The sequence below is a fragment of the Leptonychotes weddellii genome, chromosome 1, assembly GCF_054177405.1.
Source record: "Leptonychotes weddellii isolate Sample4059 chromosome 1, ASM5417740v2, whole genome shotgun sequence".
Classification (NCBI taxonomy): Eukaryota; Metazoa; Chordata; class Mammalia; order Carnivora; family Phocidae; genus Leptonychotes; species Leptonychotes weddellii.
Window position 1 is genome coordinate 21,030,198 of NC_138369.1, and position 15,737 is coordinate 21,045,934.

General features: G+C 43.1%; 1 protein-coding gene and 1 long non-coding RNA gene across 5 annotated transcripts in view; both read right to left on the reverse strand.

Annotated features, from left to right (window-relative positions):
- Window positions 1–15,737, reverse strand: part of ARHGEF3 (Rho guanine nucleotide exchange factor 3) — a 279,815-nt gene that overhangs the window by 104,735 nt on the left and 159,343 nt on the right. The gene's annotated exons all lie outside the window — the stretch shown is intronic.
- On the reverse strand, window positions 29–11,324 carry LOC145721475 (uncharacterized). Its single transcript, XR_014145170.1, has 3 exons — window positions 6,315–11,324; window positions 5,078–6,284; window positions 29–4,873 (listed from the first exon to the last, which is right to left on the reverse strand). It is a non-coding gene; the product is annotated as an uncharacterized LOC145721475 (long non-coding RNA).

Genomic DNA, 15,737 nt, shown 5'->3' on the forward strand with positions numbered 1-15,737 from the left:
GAACTCTCCCTAGGGTGGCCACAGCTGACTCTTGGGCAAGCACCCTGTTCAGACAAAGGCCAGACATCAAAGCTCCAGCTGACTGAGAAACCTCTGGGGGGAAAAGTCCTCTTGGTGACGTGGTATTTTTAGTTTATCCTTTTTCTTTATTGTTGAAGTGACTTTATAACTTTTGGCTGTGGCTCTTTAAGAAGTAGGCTGACTTTGTGTTATATATATTTGTTATATATAAAATATATATATATATTTTAAGTAACTTCTAATTGCACATGTAGCACATGAATACTTGAATACTTTCTCCTTGTAAAAATGTAAAATGTTAAAGATTAAACTAAAGCTGTCCCAGACAGCTGCTGGAGCCAATACCAGACCCCAACCTCAGAGGGAATCATTTTAATGAAGTTAAGGTATAATCCTTTCAGGTTGCTTTCAATACATTTGTGTATCTTTGAAAAATAAATAATTGCTTTTTTATGGTTTTTACAAATATTTTGCTTATTTTAATGAAGCTGGTACAGACAATGTCCATTTGAAACCCATATCCCAACCAAAAAGTACAAATAAAATAAAAAAGAGCAGTATTCTGTTGAATACACTTCTGCATGAATAACTTTATTAACTGTTGATGAAAATTACAACTTTTCTGAGCTCTTCTGACAAGACTTTTCTTTTATCTTAAACCCTTTCTCTTCAGTGAAACCATCTTTGGAGTTAGTCATTACTCTCAACATCTCTGTCATCTTGACTCCAGCCTGATAGCTCTCTTCTTTTGGTCCAGACCCTCAAATTTTAAAAGTAGCTCCAAGTTAAGGAAAGGCCATTTTTTCACAGTTCAGTCCTCTGAAAAACTTCCATCTGCCACTGCAAGTCATAGTCCAGAAGTGAAGCAATCACTCCCGTTGGTAGATCTTACTTATCACAAGCCTGAAAATGCAAAATCCTGGAAAAGGTGGCCTCTCTGTGCACACATGTAATTTTTAAAAAGGAGAGAGTAACATGAAGGAGGCTGAGGCTTTTTTTTTTTTTTTTTTTTTTTTTGAGAGAGAGAGAGTGGTGGGGGAGCGGGGCAGCGACAGAGGGAAAGGGAGAGAGAGAATCCCAAGTAGGCTCTACATCCAATGTGGGGCTTGATCTCACAATGCTGAGATCATGACGTGAGCCGAAATCAAGCCAGATGCTCAACCCACTGAGCCACTGAGGTGCCCCAAGGGGGCTGAGGTTTAATCACCAAAAATCAGCACAATGAAAACAAATGATAATGGAAAATGGGTACTAGAATTCAAATTACCATTTGTTTTAAAGAGACGGGGGTGCCAGTTTTCAATTCCATTTTGAACACCATTTTACAAAAGAACTATTTTTATTTATTTTTAAGATTTATTTATTTATTTATTTGAGAGAGAGAGAGAAAGAGAGAGTTGTGTATGGGGCAGGGGGTGGGGTGGGAGGGGCAGAGGGAGAGGGAGAGAGAGAGTCCCAAGCAGGCTCTACACCTGACGTGGGGCTCGGTCTCACAACCCCGAAATCAGACCTGAGCTAAAACCAGGAGTTGGACGCTTTACTGGCTGTGCCATTGAGGTGCCCCAAGAACTATTTTTAAAAATAAAAAAGGATTGAGGGTAAAGAAAAAAATAAAAAGAATATCTAAATTGTTGAATGACCCCCTGTTTGTTCCCGATAAACTTCAACCACATCTTACTCCATTCTCAGTTCTTTTGGAGTATGATTATCAACGATTCTCTGACCTTCAAAGAGAAACCTGGTGGGCACCTGGGTGGCTCAGATGGTTAACCGTCTGCCTTGGGCTCAGGTCACGATCCCAGGGGTCTGGGATCAAGCCCCGCGTTGGCTCCCTGCTCAGTGGGGAGTCTGCTTCTCCCTCTCCCTCTGCCATTCCCTCCACTGTGCTCTCTGGCTCTATCATTCTGTCAAACAAATAAATAAAATCTTAAAAAAGAGAGAGAGAGAGAGAGAAACCTGGGTGAATTCATTGGAACGCGCTGTCTTTGACAGTGATTTTTTGAGTTTCTTGAGATGTGTTGTCATTTTCACTTTGAAGTGAATCTCACTGCTCTCCTGTCCAATGACTCTGAGTTTAATGTATTCTCCTGCCTTCTTATCCCCCAGGTCCTCAGTTGAAGGGTTTGCCTCCTGGTCAGACTTGGTGATGCTGGCTTCACCCAGGGTCTCTGCATAGCAGCGGCCTCGGGTAGGCAGAACCTCCCTCCAGTATTTACAAATCTGTCTCTCTCCCCCACCCAAATAACTTTTTTTTTCTAAATAATTGCTTTTTATGTGATTTAGTTTAGCACACAAATGGCATCATACTCAAATTTCTGCAACTTGCTTTTTATTCTTATTATTTATTATTTTTGCAACTTGCTTCTTAAAATCTAATGCTATATCTTGACAATCTTTTCATCTTAGGCTTACCTCACTTTTTCTCTTTCTTTTCCTTTTTTTTTTAATTGCTGTATTGTATTCCATAGTACGGATATATATATATATATATATTTTTTTTAAAGGTGAAAATATCATGCAATTCAACCTTTGGCTTTTCTATAGCACTTTTTCTTAGAGAGCAATGACACACAAGAACCAAATCTCCTTTAAGTTCTGTCCTTTCTGGCTTCTAGAAGACTGCCCCTGATTTCATAAAATTAAGAAATGGGTCATGATCTGAGTGAGGGATCGACCTTAGTTTCATAAATCCTGCTGCAATGACATGTTAATAGGCTATGGAGTCAGGCAGAATCCCACTTCAGAGCTATGTGGCCTTAGAGCTGTTAAACAACATTTCTGAATCTCAGACTCATCATCTACAAAATGAAGATATTACTATTTACCTTTCAAGGTCACCATCAAGACTGTGTAAGAAAAGGAAATGAAAACAGCAAGCAGAGAAACCGACACATGGTAAACACTTAGTGCATGACAATTATTTCAAGCTTCATGGCACAGTTCTGCTCAACAGTGCAGAATGCAAATCAATTTCTATTGCATAAGATTTTCAGTTTATGTTAAAAAGTTATTAGTTCCCCTAATAAATCATTAAAAACTAGTGATGTACTATACAGTGGCTAACTGAACATAATAAAAAAAAGTTATTAGTTCCCCTTGAAGCATCTTGTTAGTATGGATACTAACTGTGGATTTATAGGCAGGGAAAGTGAGATAGAGATATGCTCAAGGTAGATCCATCATGGAGCCAGGACTTTCTAAGAGCCATTGAGCTCCTTCTTTTATGATTTATCATTAAGTTAATAAACAGAATGTTTGAAATTGCTACCTGAAACCTAAGTATATTGTAGGGAAGCTTGCTTGCCCTTGTTAATTGCCTTCAAATGACTATTACTCAGATTAATTGAGCTAAACAAATTAAAGTTAAAAACAACTGGAAGGAGCACAGTCTTTCAGGCAAAAAGGGTAATATTTAATTAAATAAAACAAAACAAAAAAGAAATAGGAAAATAAAACCAATACAAATGGATACTGTCACCAGGATTCCAGCCAACAGATAATGAAACAGGTTTTGCCTAAATCTTATAGCAGGGCTAAAATAATCAGCCTGAAGGATTCGGGACTCTGGATAAATTTCCCAGTATTACATGGACAAAGAGGAAAACAGAGGGTGGTTTTCTGGCAACAGCAATGTTTCCTGGGAGCTCTATGGGCTCTGGTCTCTTTGCCTTCTTATCTGTTCCATCATCTCTACCAAGTCCCTGAACATCGCATATGGCTGACAGCCTCTGTGACTCCTGCCTTCTTGTGAAGCCTTCAGTTCTGTAACCACAAGGAACTGAACGCTGCCAAACACCATGTGAGTTGTTTTTTTTTTTTAAGATTTTATTTATTTATTTGTCAGAGAGAGAGAGAGAGAGAGAGAGCACAAGCATGGGGAGCGGCAGGTAGAAGGAGAAGCAGGTTCCCTGCTGAGCAAGGAGCCCAATGTGGGACTCGATCCTAGAACCCTGGAATCATGACCTGAGCCGAAGTCAGAGGCTTAACTGACTGAGCCACCCAGATGTCCCAACCATGTGAATTTAGAAGCAGATCTTCCCTAGTCAAACCTCGGATGAGACCACAGCCCTGGCTGACACCTTGATTCCAGCCTTGTGAGACCCAGAATTAGAGGACCCAGCTAAGCCATTGACAAACTCCTGACCCACAGAAACTGTGAGATGATAAATATATGTTGCTATAAGGGGCTCAATTTGTGATAATATTGTTATAGATAACTAATATATCACATTTGCTTCCATCTGAACCAAGAGGAGAAATATAAAGCCTGGTCTCACCAGTAATGAAAGAGTAAAAATCACCAGCAGTATTGGGTCTATTTGATGATCTTGAATTGAAATGAGCCTTATTCCAAAAATGGCGCTATATTTTGTGGGGTTTTTGTTCCTCAAGTTTTCCTTCTTTGTTCACGGTGAAAGAGAACAACATACATTTTAACATATAATAGAACTCCAGGAGCAGATGATCTCCCTGGGAGATTTCCCTGGCTTCCTAATTGATTTTCCAGCTGCCAGGCCCCAACTTCACAGACCTACTCTCTCTGTCCTTGACCTTCTGAAAAGACCATTCTGATCAGATCATGTCCTTCTCCCAAAACCATCCCTGCCTGGAGAATTAAAACCAAACTCCTTAGCAAGGCTCCAAGGCCAGGTCTGTTGAGTGAATAAAGAAATGAATAAAGGCATGTGGTAGAAAGCATATCACACTGCACTGAAGTTGTGATTTCTCAACGGCAAAGACTGTATCTCATTCATTTTCACTTCCCTGGTGCCCAGCACAGGGCTTGCCATGCAGCCGCTGCCCCTAATCTGCCACTATGATGCTGAGTTAAAAATGCAGCATCATGGGGCGCCTGGGTGGCTCAGTTGGTTAAGCGACTGCCTTCGGCTCAGGTCATGATCCTGGAGTCCCGGGATCGAGTCCCACATCGGGCTCCCTGCTCAGCGGGGGGTCTGCTTCTCCCTCTGACCTGCTTCCCTCTCGTGCTGTCTCTCATTCTCTCTCTCAAATAAATAAATAAAATCTTTAAAAAAAAAAATGCAGCATCATGCTCCACTGTTCTAAGAATCGCTGTGTCACTTTGGTGGCCTTGCTTCTGGCACCTTGCACTTGTGACAAAGAGCCCAGCCTTTCCCAGGCCGATAATCTGCCCATTGTATAATAACGTTCAGCAGCTAACTATGTAACATGCCGTCTGTGTAGCGTCTAAAATTCCCGATTGGGTTCATAATTCTTTCTTCACTCCAATCCAAGGGACTTTTGTTTATACCTTTCATTTGATATGTTTTATTCCACTTCATACCTCAAGGGAGCATGAGGACACCAACACAACTGGACAGAAACAGAGAGAGTAGAAAATGGAGCTGCAGGAAATAGGAGTTGAATGAAGAGACCAGGTAATGGTTGGCTTAGGGAAGTGTGTTGAGACTGAAAGTGGGTAGCCAGTTCAGCAACAGTTAACCAGAGTGAACAAGAGAGGGTAAAAATGACTAGAGACGTTCCAGGTCCAGCTGTTGTTTATTCAAAAGGGACATGTAAAGAAATTGCTGTGAATGGGCTCAACGTCTGTGTACACTGTTTGATTTGCTGTTTTTTACTGCTCTGAATGCTCTTCTGTACACCGGAAACTATATGGTGCTGTTTTATAGCAGAGCTTGCTTGTGCACTAACTTCACGACCTTTTCCCCATATAGTCAACCCTCCCCCCATCCAGTCTTTGATCAAAGGTATCTTTAGTGAGCCCAGGGCCTTGTATCCTGTCTCCTTCCCCTCCCTGTCACAGCTCTAAGAAGCTAAGAATCATTCATAAGCACTCCCTTCCAAAGGCACTTATTTGCACTGTTACAAGGAAAACACTAATAATTATTTACAAATTATTTATTTACAAAATATTTACAAATTATTTTCAAATATACCATCTTCTTTGATACTCAGTGCCTAGCCCATGGTAGGCACTCATTTGTATTTATGGAATGGATGGGTTAAGAAATAGAGGCTCAGAGAGGTGAAGTGACTTACCTAAGGTCACACAGTGAATTAAAGGCAGGATTGGGGAGGAGAACACAGGTTTTCTGATTCCACATGCCAAGCTTCCACTATTCCCACCAAGTCATAAACCAGAGACACAAAGATTCACCAGAAGAATTTCAATTTGGGGGGAAACTGGTTTTCCCAACTCCCCAGAATTTATTCCATGAAAGCAGTTTCTTCTGCAATTCAACCCTATTTAAATTAAGGCATATTCTAAGAAACAAACTTGCAAACTCAAAGCAGACTTCAGCCTCATTTTGTACCTTCAAGCAGTTATTTGCTGCCTGTGTTCCCATGTAAGAGGCTTTCAAGGTGGAAGCAGTGAGCTTGAGGTTCAGGAGGAGCCGTTTGTCACCTCTTCTGTCAAAGATTCTCTGTGTCCCTAGAATTGCTTGAAAATTGTGAACTCCCAATTTTTAAAAAGTTGAGAAGTCTTTATGAGCACTGGCCCCACCGACTGGGGCAGAGCGTGGGGGTGGGGTGGGAGTCGGGGAGGATGGCACGGCTGCTGCCCCCTTGGAGTTTATGAGGCACAGGAAGCGATCACAGAGACAGTGACGTCACGACCACACTAAGCACCATGGACTAGAGAAAAGTTCATGGAAGAGCAAAGCAAGCTGAGAGCGGAGGAGGAAGTAGCTTTAAAGCCAAACCTGCTAATGTTGTGACACTGAAACTATCTTTGGGTTTTATTTACGGATTAAATGATTTGATGTTTGGGATTTGCCTTAAGATGCCAAAATAAATAAATAAAGGGTGTACGGATGGGGGCATAGGTAAAAGAAATGGTAAGCTATGGATGACTGCTGGAGCTTGGTAAACCAGGATCTGGGGCTTGAGAATTTCTGCAGTAAAAAAAATAAAATTGTTGGGGAGTTAATTCAGAGCCATGTCACTTGCTAGCTCTGTGATTTTGGGCAATTCACTTTACTCTTCAGAGCCTCAGTTTTCCCAAGCATACAATGGCTGTGATACCCCCTTCTCTTAGCGGGCTTTTTTGAGACTTAAGTGATAATGAAATATATGTAACGGACCTGGTATTATTTCTGAAAAAAAGGTAGGAGCTCAACAAAAGGTAGTGTATTATTGTTATCAGGTAATAAAAGTTATTTGCGGGAGGGCAGAGAACACACTCCTACATACACACAGCCTCCATTCACCTCTCCCACTAAGACATCTTAATACACTTGATGTGCATGTGACTTTTTTAAAAGGCTGAACTGCATACTAATTGTCATCAGTAGGTATCCAGATCTTTATTTAGTAAAACCACTAAAAGATCTGTATTTTTATCTTAATTGTAGTGAATCAAGCCTCATTCACCTCCCGCAGATGTGAGAGCCAGCTTTTTGTGACGCGATTTCCTTCTGTATGTTCATGGGGGCTTACAAAATAGCACCTAAGTATCCTGTACCTACAGAATCAGGTTATTTTTTTTTCACCAGGAACTTACATAATTCATCTTTACAAGTTTGCATGAGAAGCTAGAACTCTGCTTTATTTAAAATAAAAATAGCACACACTTGAGGGGGTTTTTCCATACATACATACAATGTGGCTTAGTGTTAATGCCTAGATTCATCCTAACAGTATGGAGTTACAGCCTTGATCAAGTGTCCTTACCTCTTTTGGTTTCATTTTTTTCGTTTGTAAAATGGGGACAGTGACAGAAGCAACTTCTCAGGGTTGTTGAAAGGGTAAAAGGAGAATATACATGTTAAGTCACACCATAACAGCTCAATAAATGCTAGCTGCTTCTATTATTCATGTACCATGACCTCAGCCAGAAAACTCTCACATTAATATCACTTCCCTCCCATGATGTCCATAGCCTGTTGCGCCTTAAAGATGATGTTTTATCAACTCTAGTAACCCAAAATAGACGGTCCCTCCCTGCCTCTGAGTGAAACAACAAGAAATTTAATTACCAGACAAAGAAAACACACTTTGTGTTCTATTTCTAGATACCAATCTTAAAGAAGCACAAAGAGTGGAAGAGTGTGTCTGAAAACACATTTTCATCGAGGATGGCTGTTTCTAGAATTCAGAGAACAATGCCTTCTAAAAATACTGCGCCTGCATCTTCCCCGGTTTCCCTCTTAAGAGAGCTGCCTTAACACTCCGGCTGGGACCTGACAGCTGAAAGGGCCTTTTGGAAGCATGCCTTCCAAAAGGCAGTCTTGTGCCTTAGGTTTTACCAATTTGGGCTCAAGATCCAAAATAAAGTTACTTTGTGCATTTTCTGAGTTTCAAGCACTGCTTACCCCCCACAGGAACGCACTGCCAGACACTTATCAACAATGTTTTCAAGCCCTATTTGTTTAATTGATGCTTTCCCACATCATCCATCATATGTAGGTACAAGGCACTGCAGCTCCTGGAATTTTTGAAAATTCAGGCAGTCTGATGAAATAGGGGTGTTACCGACATTTCTTTGTAAACTTGGTTATTTGGAACTTGAAATGAATTGTTCCCCCCACCCCCTCCAGGCATAGGAAACAAAGCCATCTGAGGTCTATGTAACTCATGGCACAGTCAAAAAAATTATTTAAAAACCTAACTGCCATGTGTATTTACTTGACAACTATAGGCAGAGTGCTTACAATCTACATGAGGCGCTTGGGGAGAGGCCGATTAAACACACATTCCAGGCCCTTAGCAGCTCAAACTCCAGTCTCTGTTTCTATTTATCAGTCATTTTGTAGAGCTTACAGATGCCACACATTGTGCTAACCACCTTACTAATATTAACTTATTTAATCCCTGTAACAACCTTATGAGGCAGATATTATTATTAGCCCCATTTACAAATGGGGGAACTAAGGCACAAGAGAGGTCTTGTAACTTGTTTTAAGGTCATTCATTAGTAAGTGATGGCGTGAAGACCAAAAGCAAGGTGGTCTGGCTCCCAGGTTCACCTATTTGCTTGCTCACCACGCTGCCTTTCAGCGGGGAAATGCCCTCAGATTCCACTGGAGAACGCCAGCTGTGTGCGGGAGAGGGTGCTATGTCTCCCATGTCCCCAGTTCCTTCATGCCTGCTGGGCACACCCCTTCTCTTCTCTCCTCCACCCATCTCTGCTCCAGTTACTGACACGACGCCACCAAGTTTTACTATGGCCCTCCCTCCCCCAGCCCGTCTCCGGACACTGTGGATTCCACTTGAAAATACTCTCCTCTCCTGTCCTCCTCTGAACCCCTATCACTCCTCACCTGGACTAGTTCAAGAACCTTCTACAGGGTTTCCCTTCTCAGTCTTCCTCCAATACTCTTTTCTTTTCTCTCTCTCTCTCTTTTAAAGATTTGTTTGTTTATTTGAGAGAGAGATAGAGCATGTGAGTGGGGTAAGGGGCAGAGGGAGAGGGAGAGACAGAATCTTAAGCAGACTGTGTGCACTGAGCTTGGAGCCAACGTGGGGCTTGATCTCACGACCCTGAGATCATGACCTGAGCTGAAACCAAGAGTCAGACATTTAACCGACTGAGCCATCCAGGTGCCCCCAATACTCTTTTCTTAAAAAACAAATGAAAACCTGTGTTATGGGTTTTTTTTTTTCCTTTTAGTGTAGAAGTAACACATGATTTCTGCAGACAAGGTGTAAGACCCAGACAAGCAAAAAGAAGAAAATTAAAATTCCCAAAGCTTATCCCCAGAGATAAACCTGTCTTCAAGTCACTTCAGATCTTGTCTCTCTTTATTATATAGATATCAACATCAGTCTATATATCGTTTACCTATAAAATCTGTTTCTTAGCAATGATTCGTTATTGTTAGGCTAATCGGGTCACAGCACCCCACGTTGCGGGCACAGACCTTCAAAGATTCCAAGTGGAGCCAGTCTCGTAGACCCAGCCCCTGTGCCCACTGTCACCCGACCCTCAGAGCACACGGTCCCAGGTCACAGACCCTGGGAGCACACGGTCAGCCCTGCGGTCCTGGGAGTCTCCCTACACCATCTGACTTATTCTGTTCCTATCCAACATTTCCCAACCCTGGGCCTTCCATTAGGGCTCCTCCTTGTGCAGGGAAAGCCCACACAAAGCAGAGGCGTGGGTCACATGCAACAAAAATGCCCTAGTGTAGAAACAAGAAGCTTCCTCCTGGGCTTCCCCCAGGATGAGGGCCTCCAAAAACTTGGTGCCCCTGCCTGTTCTAATCCTATTCCATTATTGATTGCTGTCTTCATATATGGAGTGCTATATCTCACAGGAGGAAGAATCTGAGTAAGTGTTCTCCTTGTTCTTCTTCTTGTAGTTTCTTCAGTTGAAACAGAGCCCAGAGATACTGGAGACCTGAAAGAATGGAACCTCTGGGCCCATCACACTGACCACCAGTGACCTGAGCCCAGGACGCAAAGCCTGGCAAGTCACCTGACCTCCTACATGCCAATGTCACCTTTGAAGGTCACACACACACACACACACACACAAGACCTAAATTGCTATTTTCTCAAATGTAACAGCAGAAAGCTATAGGACTCAGCCCCTTTCTCCTTACTTCTGCAGATCAAAATCATGGCTAGTTCTCTTTTGTTTCATGGGATTAAAGGAAAAGCTCTACAGAATTGTCACAAGCTGATTCACACACTGTAAAAAAAACCCACTTGTATAATATGCCATTCTTAATGGTCAACCTGAAGAAGAAAATGTGAAGTATGCAGCTGGTAATCTTTCCAGCTTCAGACTGAGCTGCCCCATTCACCAAATCCCGGCCTGACATGTCTACGTTATCCTCTCCACCACTGCCTTGATTCACTGGAATTACTACTTCTCAAGGAAGAAGGCTGGCTGCTCAGTGGATGTATAGATCCTGCATTGCCTTTGAAAAATAGTGAAGGCCCAGGCTAAGAATAGCCAGAGTGCGTCAGTTGAGAGTCTCTATTCGAAGTTCAAGGGATTTTGTGTTTAAGAATACAAGACCTCCCAGAAATGGCAGATTTTAAACACTGGATTTGACCCAAAGAGGGAAATCTGTACATATGATGAACCTTGGTTCTTATTTCTTTCAATACAGCACTTCTCTCTACTCCCTGAGCACAGGGTGCAGAGGTAGCTGAACAGACCACATAGCGTTATCAGAGGAAAATTCAGGGAAAATGACAGGTCAGAAATCTACCAACAAACAGGTCTTGTGATTGTGAGGAAGAAAGACCCTATCTTCCACCCTCAACAATATACCTGAGTTACCCCGTGATCCAAGGTTTTCTTGTTACATTTTTATTTTAGACTGTTTTGTTAAGAACTGAAATTAAGGAATGCTTTAAAATTACAGAGCCCCTTTCACACACCATGAATCCTCATTTTTCCCCTCTTGGTTGAGTACTTGGGAAGCACATACTTTGTTCGAAGAGTTGAGCCAGGCACTGCAGGCCCTGACATAACCAGTGAAAACACAGGCTCCTATAGAAGCCTCCAGAAGGGGCACCTGAGCGAGGGCCAGGGAGGGTTTCTCAGTGGAAGTTATGAGAAAGCAGAGACCCAAAGTTATGAGAAAGCTAAGGCAAGGGTGAGGATGAAGGAAAGAAGTTGCCGGCAGAAGGAGCCGCAAGTGGAAAGGACTATGGTCAGGAAGTCTGGTTGTTTTCAAGGGAGAAAAGAAATGGTAAAAGACACAGGGGGCAGGCAGGGCTGGGGCTTGCAAGCCACGCTGAGAAGCAGGCTTTCTCCTTGGGCTTTCTCTAGAGGGAACAGGAAGGGGCAGCAAAAATGTAAAGTAGCAGAGTGACAGCCCAACTTGTGTTTTAGGAAGGGCCCTCTGGCTTTCTGCAGGGAATAGATGTGAGGGGGAGGAAGAAGGCAGCAGGAATGCGGACCAAAGAGGAAATGCCCTCAGCAAAGGAAGAGGCATTGGGGCTGGAGAAAACCAGAGGATTCCAGAGATACTTAGGGTGGGCAAGTTGAGACTTGGTGATATAGATTCAGCGTGGGAAACAAGGGGAGGGAACAAGGCCATCATGCCACCCAGGTTTCTGGCTTTGCCAACTGAGAGGTACTATTCGGAGGGACACAGATACCTTGAGGGGCAGTGGGTTTGATGGTGGGGGAAGGCAGGAACTGTACCTTAAACAAGTAAAGGATGAATTCTGGGGGAGACATTCAGATGCAGCTGACCAGGAGGCCTCACTCAGGACCCCGACAGACATTGCCATTTAAGGGATGGCCACAGGAAGAGGAACGTGTGAAGGAATCCAAGGTGGGGTGGCCAGAAAGGTGAGGGTGAATCAGGAGAGTGTAGGTCACGGAAGCCACACAGAAGGGAGATCTGGATCAGGAACTGTCAGTCATATCACATGGCAGAGGTCAGGATGGGAAAAAAAAGCCATTAGATGTGGCCATGGCAAGACCTGGTTGGCCAACGCCACATGATGTCTGGCTATCGGGTCAGATGAGGACTAAGGGAGGAATCAAGACCGGAGTGGATCCAGGAGCAAATGGAGCTGAGGAGAGTGGAGAGGAGAGAGATGGAGGTGAGGGGCAGGAAGATGGAGTGGTACCTGCAATCACCAAAGAGGTTTCACTGCAGCGAGAAAGACTTGAGGTTGTCAGCAATATTACTGTTGCCATTTTTATGCAGAGGATAAAACAACTTTTCCCAAGAGAGTGGAGGAACAGGAATCCAAACACGTGTTTTCTGACTTTCAAAACGTCTCATCCTGGTAGCAATACATGGATTTTATTGATATGAAAACAAAACAAGTACTCTGGGCAGCCTGCCACCCCCCCCCCCCGCGAGCGACTGCATCACAAAACTAGAGACCCTGAAGGGGAAACAGCTGTAAGACTGAACCGCAGCTTTCCCACGTTTGAGACATACACTCACAGGGCTGAATGAGAGTTGCCATCAGTAAAGGCATTCCAAATACTTACCCTTAACCCTAAAACACAAGGAAATTTAACTTCTAAAGCCACACCTCCAACAAGACGAGTGTCATTTTTCAACTCCACTATTTGGCTTTCAAAGGGCTTCTTTTCTCATTCCAGTTAGGGCGTTTCATTCGGTTTGGAGGGGGCGGGCCATCAGAGGCCCCGCAAAACAGCAGGGGCCAATGCTGAGGAGGGAGAGGTAGGGCTGGGGGGCTGAGCCGGTGTCCATGGGAGATGTCTGCCCCCAGGGTGGGAGTGGGGTACTGGGTGATCACAACCAGCCCATCCCAGGAAGTGGCACCATTGAAAGGCACCAAGCCACATGAAATACACATAATTCAGGGAGAAAAAAAAAAAAAGTATGGAGATAATAAGGGAAAGAGGAAGAAAAAGAAAAAGAAAATGAATGACCTATGTCTAATATCTGTCTGGAAGGACACTGACTCCACATTTTTTGGAAAACTCAACCTCTTTCCTTAGCTCTTTCCCCAGAGCCTTCACATACCAACATGGGGCTAAAGGATTCGTAAGTTATCAAATCTAATACTGCGATTTCACTTGTCTATTTATTGCTGATAAACTCAATCTTTTGTTTTATTACACCAGCAATTCATAAATACGGGTCCTCTTTACAGACATGGCTTGAGTCCCCTCAGGCCCCCTCCCCCCTGCACCTCCACTGCTGAGGATCTCCCTTCTCTGATGAAGTGGAGGTGGCTCTTCTTCCAGACCTTTCTCTGTGCATTTATACATATAGATTATATAAACATAGATCTCCTCTTTACTTGTGTCTTGTGTTTTATAATTATCCCAAAGTGAACCAAATTCTATTTCACCTTGAGAGTTTTTTTTTTAATTTCAAGGGACCCATCACAATTGCAGTTGATGCTTCTGCTCTAATAAAACAGGAATTTAAAAAAGAGAGAGAGAGAGGCTTTTTGGAGCTCAGTTAGAGGGTTTGCTCTGCCTTCCAAGATCAATTGCTTTGCATCTTCATAATCTAAGTAAGGTCTAAGCAATGTCATTTATTTGAAAATTTATATTAGAGCTTTTCCAAATCCCTGGCACACATTCTCCCTTAAAACTAACTATGGAGACCAAAGCCTGTTATATATAAGCATCCACATCTGCAGCCATGGGCCATAATTCTTCAGCTGCCAGATCACATGCCGGATAACAAGGCCAAGATAAAGGCAATAATTAAAAAAAAATTCTTTTCTAGAAGAAAAATGACCTATGTATTTGAAAAAATAAAAAACAAAAGGTTTCAAGCTATTCCCATCGGAACCCATTCTAAGTAGTTATTCCTCAACAATAAAACAATAAGAAATTTGATTTTTTTTAAAGATTTATTTATTCATTTGAGAGACAGAGAGTATGTGTGAAGCAGGGGGCGGGGCAGAGGGAGAGAGAGCCCAAGGCAGACTCCCCACCGAGTGTGGAGCCCAGTACAGGGCTCAGTCCCCCAACCCTGACACCACAACCCCAGCTGAAACCAAGATTCAGATGCTCAACCAACTGAGCCCCCCCCCCAGGTGCCCCAGAAATTTGTTTTTTTAAAGAGCTACACCTATAATGGCTACTGTGGGTTGCCTTTCTAATAGCTATTCCCTCTTTCTCCTTCTTATAGAACCCCTGCTTTTTCCAAATATTTACAGCATGCCCACTGCATCATCTGAGTCAAACTGCCTAGCATTCCTCTGGGAGCTGTTACTTGCACAGGGATGAGCTTATGACTTAATACGCCAATCACACTAAAAGGAAGGACTTATTTTCTAGAAAATGGAAGCACATTGCTTCCATAGCTACGAGTAGTCATCTTGCAACCATGAAAATTATCAGCCTGAAGTGTATGGAGAATCTGGGGAGATGGGAAGGCCTGGTGTTTGCTTTGAGTTAAGTAACTGAGTCAGCCAACCAGGGTCCAGCCTACCTCTGTACTTATTCTGTGAGACACAGCATCCTTGCTGTCTAAAGTTCTGTGAGTCAGATTTCTGCAGCTTTCTCCAAGCTGATCTGCCACCAAAGAAGGCGGGAGGGGAAATCTGGTGCCCTTTTCTGACCTATAAATTACATTTGACAGGTTTCTTTTTTTTCTTTCAGGGTCACTTACATAACCTATTCACTATATCCACATGCATTTTTGTAGCTGAATACATTTTCCTAGGTTTTGAAGCAACCGTTTTAATGGTTTTAAACCTATTAAATAAATATGATTAACTGGCTGCTACCATGGAGAGTTCAAGAGAAGCAAACTCAGCTCGGAGGACACCGAGGCCCTAGCCAGTGTCTGCCAAGGTGCTCAGGGCTGGGGCTACAGCAGAGATTACAACAATTGACAGTCAGGGTCCCTGTGTGTGCTTGTGGACTTACCTTCCGGTGACTAGCTCTAACTGCCAAGAAGAAACACTGGGGGAGGGGAGGGTCTCCCCTGACAGGATTATCAGGGATGATATGAGGCATGGCCTCTACAAGGACACAGAATAAAAGGCTGAGATCAGAGCAAGATGGGAACCAGATCTGGGGGAAGAAGAAAGACTGGAACGAACCTGGTATGTTTAAGGAACACCAAGACATTCTGGTTTACTAGGAGGTGCCAAGAGAGGGGGATGATGGAGGGAATGAGGTTGGCAGGTAGGCAGGAGCCTAGGCATATCAGGCCCTGCAGGCCAAGGAAGCTGGATCCGTATTTTATTCTAAGGCAGGGATTCTTCATTGTTTTTGTGCCAAGAACCTCATGGGCAGCACACTAAAGCCTATGGACCACTCCTTACAAAGTGTTTTTAAATGACAAAGAACAAAACAAAACAGAAACAAAGAAAAA